This window comes from Mus caroli, chromosome 7, assembly GCF_900094665.2.
Source record: "Mus caroli chromosome 7, CAROLI_EIJ_v1.1, whole genome shotgun sequence".
Taxonomy (NCBI): Eukaryota; Metazoa; Chordata; class Mammalia; order Rodentia; family Muridae; genus Mus; species Mus caroli.
Genome location: NC_034576.1, coordinates 64,014,216 through 64,025,778, shown reverse-complemented (window position 1 = coordinate 64,025,778; position 11,563 = coordinate 64,014,216). Strand labels below are relative to the sequence as shown.

The 11,563-nt window shown below is 37.9% G+C and overlaps 1 long non-coding RNA gene across 2 annotated transcripts in view; it reads left to right on the top strand.

Moving 5' to 3' along the window:
- Positions 1 to 11,563, top strand: part of LOC115031564 — a 37,292-nt gene that overhangs the window by 16,494 nt on the left and 9,235 nt on the right. For both annotated transcript variants that reach the window (XR_003837240.1, XR_003837239.1), the window contains one exon: positions 701 to 801. This is a non-coding gene — a long non-coding RNA (uncharacterized LOC115031564). The remainder of the gene's footprint in view (positions 1 to 700; positions 802 to 11,563) is intronic.

Here is an 11,563-nt window from a genome sequence, read left to right as displayed (position 1 = left end):
TGTGTGTGTGTGTGTGTGTGTGTGTGTGTGTTTGTGTGAAATCGATCATTTCTGTTTGGAAAAGACTTTGTTATGCAGCATTTACAAAGAAGCTATTATACCCTAATAAGTAGCCAATCACCTATGATTTGCAAAGGTCACTAGGAGGCACATTTATTTTCCTAGAAGCAAATATTGGTAGACAATTTATATTGCTTTACTCTTGGTACACAATGGTGGAATTTTAGTCATTTTTTACAATATTCACCCTGGAAAATAAATATTAGAACATTAGATTGATGGGAAGATATGAGAAAACTGAGAATGATTTTGAGGGAAAATGATGAATTATTTGATATCGGAAATACTATGCAGCTACTGAAGCAATATTGAGTAGAGGAGTGGATTTTAAATAGAAAATTTTTTCATACTTGCTTTTCTATATTCAGGTTTATTCTACTTAGGTGTGAACAGTGACTGAGGGCATGATCAGTTTAATTGTCATGGAGATATTTCACTTATTTGAGGCAATTGGGACAGGACATATACCTTTTTAAATCACAGGACAGCAATGACTGTCATGTGTTATTCATTGCCCTTCCTTATTTATCAGCTTATATTTAGCTCATGCACAAAATATAACACATCGGGGGAAATATATCATTCAACAGCTAAAAAGCAAGACATCTCCTTATCTGTGTAATGCTAATTCTGTTTCTAGGCAAGAATACCGACTTGAGAGACACTGCTGGAATAAATTTGGAGTTGAATGAGTAAAGGATGGTAGGCTTACACCTTTGGCATTTACCACTAATATATTTGGTAAGTTGGATCAAAAGAATAGAAATCTAGCTGCTGGTTCTGTTTCGTTTCTGTTGTTTGTTGTGTTTGTTTAAATTATAAGTGGACCTAGAAAAAACAAGAGATGCCCTTTATATCCTTACTTGACATAGAGCAATGGGAATCAGGAAGGTATTATGCAGATAAAAAATGCCATTATGATCATGTTACATAGAAAATTTAGTATAAGAATATTGTTGAACTTCTTAATAGCTATAAATAAATGATCTTTGACTAAGAAAAAAATCTCTAAAAGACTTGGTTTTTTTTGTTGTTGTTGTTGTTTTTTTGTTTTTTTATGTGAAGTGACACACAAAGGACCTGATGAACAATAGTGATGTGAATATCATAACCTAGGGAACCAGTATAAAATCTACATCTCTTGTGTTTTCTTATGTAGAATAGACTGATATAATGTCTTTGCCGAGCATATTCATAGAACCATAGAACCGTATATTTATACACTTGGAAATGCATTGGTAGATCTAAGACCATCTTGTCATGTGTATCTGTATAGTGAATATGCCATATGTTGAACATAAGTAAAACATAAGCAGCAGAAAACATTTATCTTGAACACTGGAGGCCAACTGTGAAAAGATGTGTGTTGAATCTGAGTTCCTAAAGATAAAATGCTGAACAACAAACTCTGTGCTCATGATGCAGCTGGACGATGTTTTTTACTGTCATTAGCTTTATTCAAAAGCTGCTTGTCCCATAGATTTTCCTCCCATAGTAAATGGTACCAGCATCCTTTCTCATGTTCCAGCCAGAACCTTACTAAGCATCTTTTCCTCCTTTACTGTCTCCCTTGCTTCCCACCCCTGCCAAAATATTCAATCACCAGTTCTTCTTGGCCTTGCCTCCTCTCTCTAACATTTTCCATTTTAAATCATCCCTATTTCTTGCCTGAGTCCACATAATTTATCTTCTAGCAGGTTTTCTCTTTAACTTACCTTTCCTTGCCTCAAACCCTTATTTCACATGACAAAGAAAATAATAATTTTTAAATGTAAAAACTCACCAAATGATTTCCCCACTTAAACCACTCAATGGCTTCCCCATATGAACTCTTTAGAATCCTGGAACCCTGACTAAGAGCAAAAATATACTAGAGTCAAGTGGGGTGCGCATGCTTTGGTGAAGTGATGCCTACTATGCATGTAACCATGAACCTTGGTATGTTTGTTTGGTATAGTACAGGGGCAGATGTTGGGTTGTCTCCTTGAGGTCCCTGTAGGAGCAGTCTCAAACTGTAAACATCTGGGAGGAAGAATCTGTTGTTGCTAGGTTTATGTACACTAGGCACTTATACTTGGATCATAAGGAAAGCTTGGTCATCCCTTTTGAACCCGGTTCATATGTGGAGAGCTTTGCCAATTTGCCATGGGCCCAAGGTCTTGGTCTTTGTTGTGTGTGTGCACATGTTTATACTGCAGATACCCTCAGGAGTCATGCAGAGTTTCTCTGATCTTGATAGGCATTGTCTGTTATCTTTTGTTTTGTTTCATTTCTTAATTTTATTGGCTATTTTCTTTATTTACATTTCAAATGTTATCCCCTTTCCTGGTTTCCCCTCTGAAAAACACCCTCCACTCTTCCCTTCTCAATAGTCTACCCACTCCCACTTCCTGGTCCTGGCATTCCACTACACTGGGACATAGAGTTTTCATAGAACAAAGGGCCTCTCCTCCCACTGATGTCCAACTAGGCAATCATCTGCTGCATATGCAGCTGGAGCCATGAGCCCTATCATGTATGTTCTTTGGTTGGTGGTTTAGTCCCTGGGGATACTGGATAGTTCATATTGTTTTTCCTTCTATGGAACTGTAAAGCCCTTCAACTCCTTTGGTCCTTTCTCTACCTCCATCATTGGGAACCCTGTGCTCAGTCCAATTGATTGCATTGAGCATCCACTTCTGTATTTGTCAGGCATTGGAGAATATAAAAACTGACAAAATTTTAATACAAGGCATTCATAGTGAACAATTACATATTTTAAAACAACTCTGTTCATCATATGGACAGTAGCCTTTATATAGGAGAAAGGTGGATCTCTAGCAAGGAGAGGCATAATGCTATTCCTACTATCCAAACTGCAAAATTTGCAAAAAAAAAAAAAAAAAAAAACCTCATATAGACATGTGCAGGCACTATTGATAAATATTTGAAAGGACATCCCATACAGTAGGATAATGATTTCTCACTTCTTGATAATGTAAAATGTATAGACTTGTTGGAAAGAAAATAAAAGGGGGGGCTGGGGCCCTGTGGAAAAACGGAAGGAAAAAATGCCCACACCCTGCCAGAGTTTCCCTATTCTCTGGTAAGTCAGGTGTGGTAGGGCTGCTACCTACACTATCCACTCATCCCTGGGTGGGCATTCCTCTATCCCACTCTTCAGGAGGTGTTCAAGGGGCAGCCCTGTCTGGGGACCACCCCTGGAACTACTTTACTAAAGCCACCAGGGTTGTGGGAGAGATGGAAGAGGGAAGAAGTTCCCAACACTGACCAGAGTACACAGCAGAACTTGAAGGAGCAGAGCAGAGACTCTATGGTTTTAGAGCTTTATTATGGAAATGCAGGGGAAAGAGCAAAGGTAGAAAGGAGGAAAAGAGGGAAGAGAGAGAGAGAGAGAGAGAGAGAGAAAGAGAGAGAGAGAAGAAGAAGAAGAAGAAGAAGAAGAAGAAGAAGAAGAAGAAGAAGAAGAAGAAGAAGANAAGAAGAAGAAGAAGAAGAAGAAGAAGAAGAAGAAGAAGAAGAAGAAGAAGAAGAAGAAGAAGAACAAGAAGAACAAGAAGAACAAGAAGAAGAACAAGAAGAAGAACAAGAACAAGAACAAGAACAAGAAGAAGAAGAAGAGGAGGAGGAGGAGGAGGAGGAGGAGGAGGAAGCATTCTCCTTACCCATGGCTTTAGGGAATTCATGTTCTTTTATTACCACATGCCTGCTGGGTTGATTAGCATGTCAAGGTCTATAAGCATGTCAATCACTATTCACAAGTATCAGTTAAACATATCAATGTCATCGGTCACTTTTTTTAGGTTATTTATCCTGTAAGTTTTTATTTATTTATTTATTTTTTATCCTGCTCATGCCTGTTGGTTCTTTCTGATTTCCTGAGAGATGGGCTTAGAACATTGGAATAAACTTTTCACCTTTTACAAACTGAGCTGCTATTTTTGATTATTTACTTTGCATATTGCAGTTTCCTGGTGATTGCAATACTAGAATGACATAAATGATCCTTTCTTCAAGGGGACAAGCTTCAATTTAACTAACCTACCCATTTTTCCTATTAGGTACAGATTATTTAAGTATAATGGTTTGTGCCACCCACAATATATGTCCCAAATTCCAGAGTCAAGTTCTGGAGTCCAGCTGCTCCTCTTCAACCTTCTACAACAATCAAACTCTCCTCTATTATTTAATGTCTTTCTGGAACCAGGAGCCTGCCATGCCTGTATGGGCACCTCTAGAGATCAACACCCTTCCTCTTCTTGTAATGAAACATCTATCCCTTTTCAAAATGCCTCATCCAGTCTATCTGTCCAGCTCTTTTATTATATACTAGACAACAACACACATCTATTGAGTATGTGTCAACCTGAACCCGCCTTCTTGGTCTACTATTATTATAATTCCACTTTGATGTGACAGAAAGCAACTATATTCTCACAGGCCTCCTATCACAAAAACAAGGAATAAATATTCTTTCTCTGTTTTTAAATATTTCTTTTTGATGAACCTCTCAGTCTTATTGGGGTATAACTCACATTGAGCTTCTTGGTGGAACACTTACTCTTCTCTACTCCCTTACCTAGGTCATACAGCACTGCCTCTCTTACTTGTTGACCATGAACTCTTCCCAATCAAAACCTAAGTCCTCAAATCTATTCCCATATCTAATCTGGTATCTGTGTTGTTGTTGTTGTTGTTGTTTTGTTTTCGAGACAGCATTTCTCTGTGTAGTCCTGGCTGTCCTGGAACTCAGTCTGTAGACTAGCCTGGCCTTGAACTCAGAAATCTACATGCCTCTGCCTCCTAAGTGCTGGGATTAAAGGCATGCGCTGAATAACCTTACACTTTGTGATGTTATTAAACCTCACCACCATATTATTAGTGATGTTTAAAACACAACCTCATCAATTAGTCTCAATGATAGAAAGATTGCACACTGATTCAGATATTGACAGCTCATGGATTAGTGGTCTGAACATGCCATCTTTGTTTATTTTCCTTTTTGACACTTCTTTCTGTGAATCATGCCTGGTTTATCAAGAGAACCTGGCAAGAGCTCAACCTATTCTTGAAACTGTGAACCACCTGAGCTTTTGCTACCACAATTTTCAACTTCTAAATAGAGGATGTGGTCCATTAAGGCTTTTCCTCTGCCTAGGTCATTATTCCCTCAGCTGGAACTCCCCATCCTAATCCTAACTCAACATCATCAGCTTACCTCATTACCTCCCACAGATCAGATCCACTTCCACACAGATCACCATTACACTCTCAGCAAAATATGAGGTCCTGGTGACCTTCTGCATGTCATTATCCTATGACTAAGATTTTCCAGATAGAAAGAAAACTTGTGTTTTGTAGTTTGTTGTTGGTATTGATAGAACCTAGTGGGGAAACCCCCACTCAATTCCCAATTCGGCGTGCACCCAAAAAATCACGAAGGACCATCTTGATGTAATTACATGAGGTCATTTAATGATGGAACTCCAGACGACATGGATCACACACAGAAGATAAAGGATGTCGGCCATGAGGTGCGAAAGCTAGGGGGTTTTATGGGGTAAGGGGCTTAGGGGTGTGGAATTCAGCATAGCAACACACTATTGGCTTATTCAAACATCAGCAGAAAAATTAAATGTACATGCAGGGTGTCAGAGTTCTGTGAGTTGTTGACTCAGTTTAGATAGCCCTGTTATGTCCTCACATTCCTCTTTATCTTTAAGGTTAAGCTGTTCCCAGGAATGTTTTAACTATGGGGTATACCCAGGTTTGTTTTCCTTTTTTCTCAGCCCCAGGCAGCCTCTAGGCTCACAAACAACCAGCAATTTCTGAGTACTTTATATGAATTTCAGGCCTTGAAATTCCATCTTTCTTTCAGTATCATCATTGTTATTGTGGTTGCTGCTGAACCATCAAGTTTCAACAAAGAATTCATGATGTCATATTCAAACCTGTAATCTCATATGTCATTACCTCTATGCCATTCTCTCATCTCATTCTCACCACTATATAAACAGAGAAATTCTGTCAGCTCTGCATCCATACACATATTATGTCCAACACACATAAAATTGTGGTATAGTAGGAGCAGATACATTTCCTCCTTGGTTGCCCAGATACCTCAAACTATGAGGGTAATAATAATCAGTGCACTGGCAGGGAAGCCTGGGAAAAATGTGATTTGCCTTTTGGCTAGACTACAAACATGGTCCCATAAGGCAATTGCTTTTGAAAATGGAAGGAGTTCACCCAGAGACCAGACAAATATCCTGCACAGCTCCTCATCCTACTTACAGAAACCCTCCTTCAGTACACAAGGGAAGGTACTAAATTCTTATAGGGCATGCTTGCCTTTGACTCTCATTCCCTCTCCCAGTCATCTCCTGATATTTGAAAAAAAGTCCTAAAATTCTAGTTTATGTTCTTCAACACTCCCATAGTGATCTGTTGAATATGGCTAAGGATGGGCCCTTGGATATAGTGCTTCAATGGGTCTGTGTAATTGTTGTCATATTAAAAATCCAGTTCTAAATCTTTGTTGTGGTGCACATAACTTATTGAACATATTAAGGAGTGTCATTGTTAGAATTTTGGGGTCTTTCTTACAATATATTTAAACATATTAAATGTCAAGTTCAGAAGTTCTCTGACAGTCTTGAGTACTAATACATGTGTGTTAAACAATTTTTGTTTAAAATTATTTGTTCTATATTATAACTCACATACATAAAACAGGAAAGTAGTTAGAGCATAATCTCATAACTAATTGCATCAATTCTTAGCATGACTTTCTATCAAACTACATTTTGAACAATTATAGAAGCATCTTATAATTTGAACTTTAGGTTCCATTCTTTTTATGTTACAGCTTCTAAATCGTGGGTTTGAACTGAAGATCTAGAATCACAATGAAACTTTGTAATCAATAAATATAATTCGTTGGGAGCTTGGAATATTTTCTGAATTTTATGTGGTATAAAATTATAAAGTTTATAAAAATTCCATAGCTTATAATTAGGCTAAACAAAGTACTAACTGTAAACTATTCAATGTGTCTAAAATTAATATATCCTGACTTAAATGTATCTTTAGTAAGTTTTTCCGTTGCTACCTCATGTCATGTGTTCTTTATATCTCAGAATGGAATCATGTCACATGGTTTTAAGATTAACTAAGCATACACATTTAATAATTAACAGAAAGTTAAGAGTTCTAAACATGTCCAATAGTTTAATAAGACAATAATAATTTTTGACTCTGGACTTTAAAGACATGCCTAGTTCTTAAAATTGTGATCAATAACATATTTTCAAACCCAGAAATAAAGATGATAAGGACCATTCAACTTGAAAATTGTCCATGTTTAATTACTTTCAAATTTCTACATTACCAAATGCACTGAAAAGAAAGCACAGAGTTGAACCTGATGCTCTTTTAGCTGGTGACGGGAGAAGGAAAGGGCATGCATTCATGCATCTAAGAAGTACAAAAGACATAAGAAATTAGACATAGTTTTAAATGACTTTTTGCTTTACACAATAACCTTACAATTTGTCATCATATAAAGAATATTTCAAACAAAGTTTGTGTCACACATATGGTATGTTGTGATATTTCTTTGAATTTCTAACATCCTAAAAATTCTGTGTAATCACAAAATATGAACTTGTTGTGAAAGAAGAGAGAAGATGAGAAAATTGAAATTGATGGCTAGTGAAGCATTAATCTGGGTGCAGTGAACTTCAGATTATTTTGGCTGACTTTGGTGTTCCAAGAAAACTGAAAGCTGGCCATGTCAAGGTCATGCAGACTGTTTCACTCTCTTTTTAAGATCCTAAGGTTTATCCGATGTAAGCAGAATTTTAAGATCTGTTTAATTGGGTTCATATACATCTACCTACCTTTCAATACTTATCTACCCTAACACCCAAATACTACTTACTAGAGAAAGAAAGAAGGGAAAGGGAAAATTCTTCTATATTGTACTTGCTGTTGAGGTTTCTTGAGGCAAGTCCCATTTTTTTGCTGTTAGGAAATCCAGCAGTCAGTCAAATAAACAAGTAATAAAAAGCCCAGCAACAGAGCAAGCAAGCAGCTGCAGGTACTGGAACAATGGGGACAGCAGCTTCAGGAACTCAGAGGTTTCTCCCATTTAAACCCTCTCAAATGTTCTAAAAGCTAAATTATCTGCAGCTAGCAAAGATCATGCTTCTTTCAGAGCACACATGAGGCAGAAAGTCTACTACTTTGGACAACCTGAAGCAGCCCCATATTCTATACTGTGACTAAAGCAAACACTTATTCACATAATAGAATTGGGTCTTTACAGAAAAGTGAATGCTTACTACAATCTGGGGTTAGAAAAATGCAGGCAGCTTCTGTAAGTCTAGAAAACACGGGGCTAGCTACATTAAAGTCTTCTGGGATCAATGTTTTAAGAAATCTCCTGGAGCTAGTGAGTTGCTGGAATATTATATATATATATAAAATATCAAGGAGATTAGGAGGATTTATTTTGTTAGGTGTACATTTGAAACATTTAGGACCATGGCCCTATGCTTGAGAGGAGGGAGGAGAGTGCTAAGACTAGGGAGTTTCTGTATGGGGAGCTATCCTTCCTCTAGGAATAATCAACAGCCAGGCTGAGAAAACATACTCTCAGTCAACAATACTTGTCAAGATTCAAGTATATTGACAGAACCTCACAAGAAATTTTTAGTTTGAAAAACAATGTAATTTTTAGATATGTTAGTTTGACCACTGACAGTTATTTGTACAGAAATCTGAACAAAAATATGTGCTGTAAAATGGAAGTAGACTCACAGAATTGAGACATACTCAAAAGAGATGAGACCAAAATGTTTTGGGGTTTAAAGCATTAACACTCTTTAAAAGTGTCTTGAATTTATATTCAGGAAAAAAGTTTCCACTTTTTTAAATTGTTTTTTTTTGTTTATATTTAAATTTGAATTATAGAATGTTGTCCTCAATCCCAGTTTCCCCTTAAAACTCCCCATCCCACCCCATCTCCCTGCATATACAAGTGTGCTCCCCAACCACCACCCATCTACTCCTGCCCCATTATCCTATCTTTCCACAAACTGGGGCATCAAGCCTTCACAGGACCCAGGACTTCCCCTACAATTAAAGCCACACAAGGCCATCCATCCTTTGCTACATATGCGGCTGGAGCCATGTGTGTTCTTTGGTTGGTGTTTTAGTTCTTGGGAGCTCTGGGTAGACTGGTTGGTTGATATTGTTGTTTTTCTATGTGTGTGTAAACCCCTTCAGCTCCTTCAGTTAGTCCTCTAAACTCCTCCATATGGGTCCCTATGCTCAGGTAGATGATTGGCATCAAGCATTCACATCTATATACTTAAGGCTCTTACAGAGCCTCTCAATAGACATTTGTATCAGGCTCCTTTCAGCAAGCACTTTTTGGCATCAGCAAGTGTCAGGATTTGGTGGCTGCATATGGGATGGATTCCTGGTTGGGGCAGTCTCTGGATGGTCATTCCTTCAGTCTGTGCTCCTCTGTTTGTCCCTGTATTTCCTGTAGGCAGGAGCTATTCTGAGTTAAAATTTTGTGAATGGTGGGTGGTTCCATATCTCAATAGTGGAGGGTGCCTAAACTTTGCATATGGTTTATACAAGTTCTCTGTCCTCTTTTTTTTTGTGTATTTCAGCTACTGTCATTCCTTTTGGGTCCTGGACACCTCTTTCTTTTCTGGCATCTGGGACTTCCCCTAGTTCCCCATTTCCCAGTGCTACACATTTCTCTTCAATTTCCTGAAAGAGTGTACATCTCCACGGATTCACTAACACCTTTTCATACCTTCTTTTCTTTCCCTCTCTTCCTGCTCTTTTCCTCCCTAGTCCCTCAATCCCTCAACCATCTGTGACAATTTTCTTCCCCATTATATGAAGGTCTGTGACACCCACACTTTGGTATTCCTTTCTCTTGACCTTCATATGGCCCACATGTTGTATTATGGGAATTCAAAACTTTTTTCCTAATATCCTCTTATCACTGAGCCCATACAAAGTGTTTTCTTTTGTGACTGTGTTACCTTACTCAGGATGATATTTTCTATTTCCATCTATTTGCCTATGAATTTCATGAAGCCCTGTGGTGTTGCAAACACCTTCAGCTCCTTCAGTCTTTTCCCTAAATCCTACTTTGGGGGCCCTGTGATCAGTTCAATGGTTGGCTGCAAGCATCTGCCTCTGTATTTGTCAGACTCTGACTGAGCCTCTCAGGATTCAGGTATATCAGGCTTGTGTCAGCATAGACTTCTTGATGTCCACAATAGTGTCTGCTTTTGGTGACTGTATTTGGGATGGATCCCCAGGTGGTTCTATCTCTGAATGGCTTTTCTTTCAGTCTCTGCTCCTCGTGTAGTTTCCATATTTGCTCTCATGTGTATTTTGTCCCTGCTTCTAAGAAGGACTGAAATATCTACACTCTGGTCTTCCTTCTTCTTGAACTTCATGTGGTTTGTGAATTGAATCTTGGGTATTACAAGATTTTGGGCTAATATTCACTTATCAGTGAGTGTATACCTTGTGTGTTCCTTTTAATGTTAATTTTGCCCACAAAACCTCTTTCAAGGAGAGGATCTGAAAATAGCTTCCAGAAACATTCCCCCAGTTAATTCTGATTAGTTAATAAAAATTGCAACAGGCAGTATTTGGGGAGGAGAGAAATCTGCAGGATTTAAGTTTCGCATGTTTAAATCATGGCGGAGGAAGGACAGAGAGATGCAGTGGCTGAGGAGTGTGCAGGGAAGAAAAGAAAGCCATCATGTTAAGGGGCAGGAGAGTGTGACACAGAAGATTTGTCAATTAAGTCAAGATCAGCCAAAACAGAACAAAGAGTTTAGTAAATATTAAAACAGTGTTATCTGTGGGAGGTAGATTCTAACAATATAGAGGTTAGGCAGTTGTACAGTTTTGTACTGCTAAAGTCATGTTAAATATAAAGGCTGTGTGTTTTTCACCCAGGAACAAATACCATTAAAGCAGGTAGTCACCAATGAGAGATTAATTTAAAAGTTAATAGTACAACTATAATAATGATATTAGGCAAGTAAAATCAAGAGAAAAACATGAGCCCAAGACAAGGCACAATAATCAGAGACCCACTTATTTGTACATTCAAACATCTCATAAAATCCCTTAATTGGAAGGCATAATATATGTGAGAATAACTTAGTACATTACCAAAGACCCTAGAATGTAGGATTTCAAGTATTATGTGGTCACTTACTTATCATATCCATTTCAATGAAATTTCTATATACTGTTATCAAATATGGGGCCTTGCTGTCAGTTTAGCAACAGGACCCTATAGTTTTGGCAACAATTTGGGTTGTTTGGAATTTTTTTTTTTTTTTTTTTTTTTTTACATTTTAAGAGGCCTCTTGGCCCATAACTCAATAAAATGTAAACCAACTCCAGTGCGGGAAGCTTTGTTTAGTAACAAGTGATGGCCAGTTGAGCC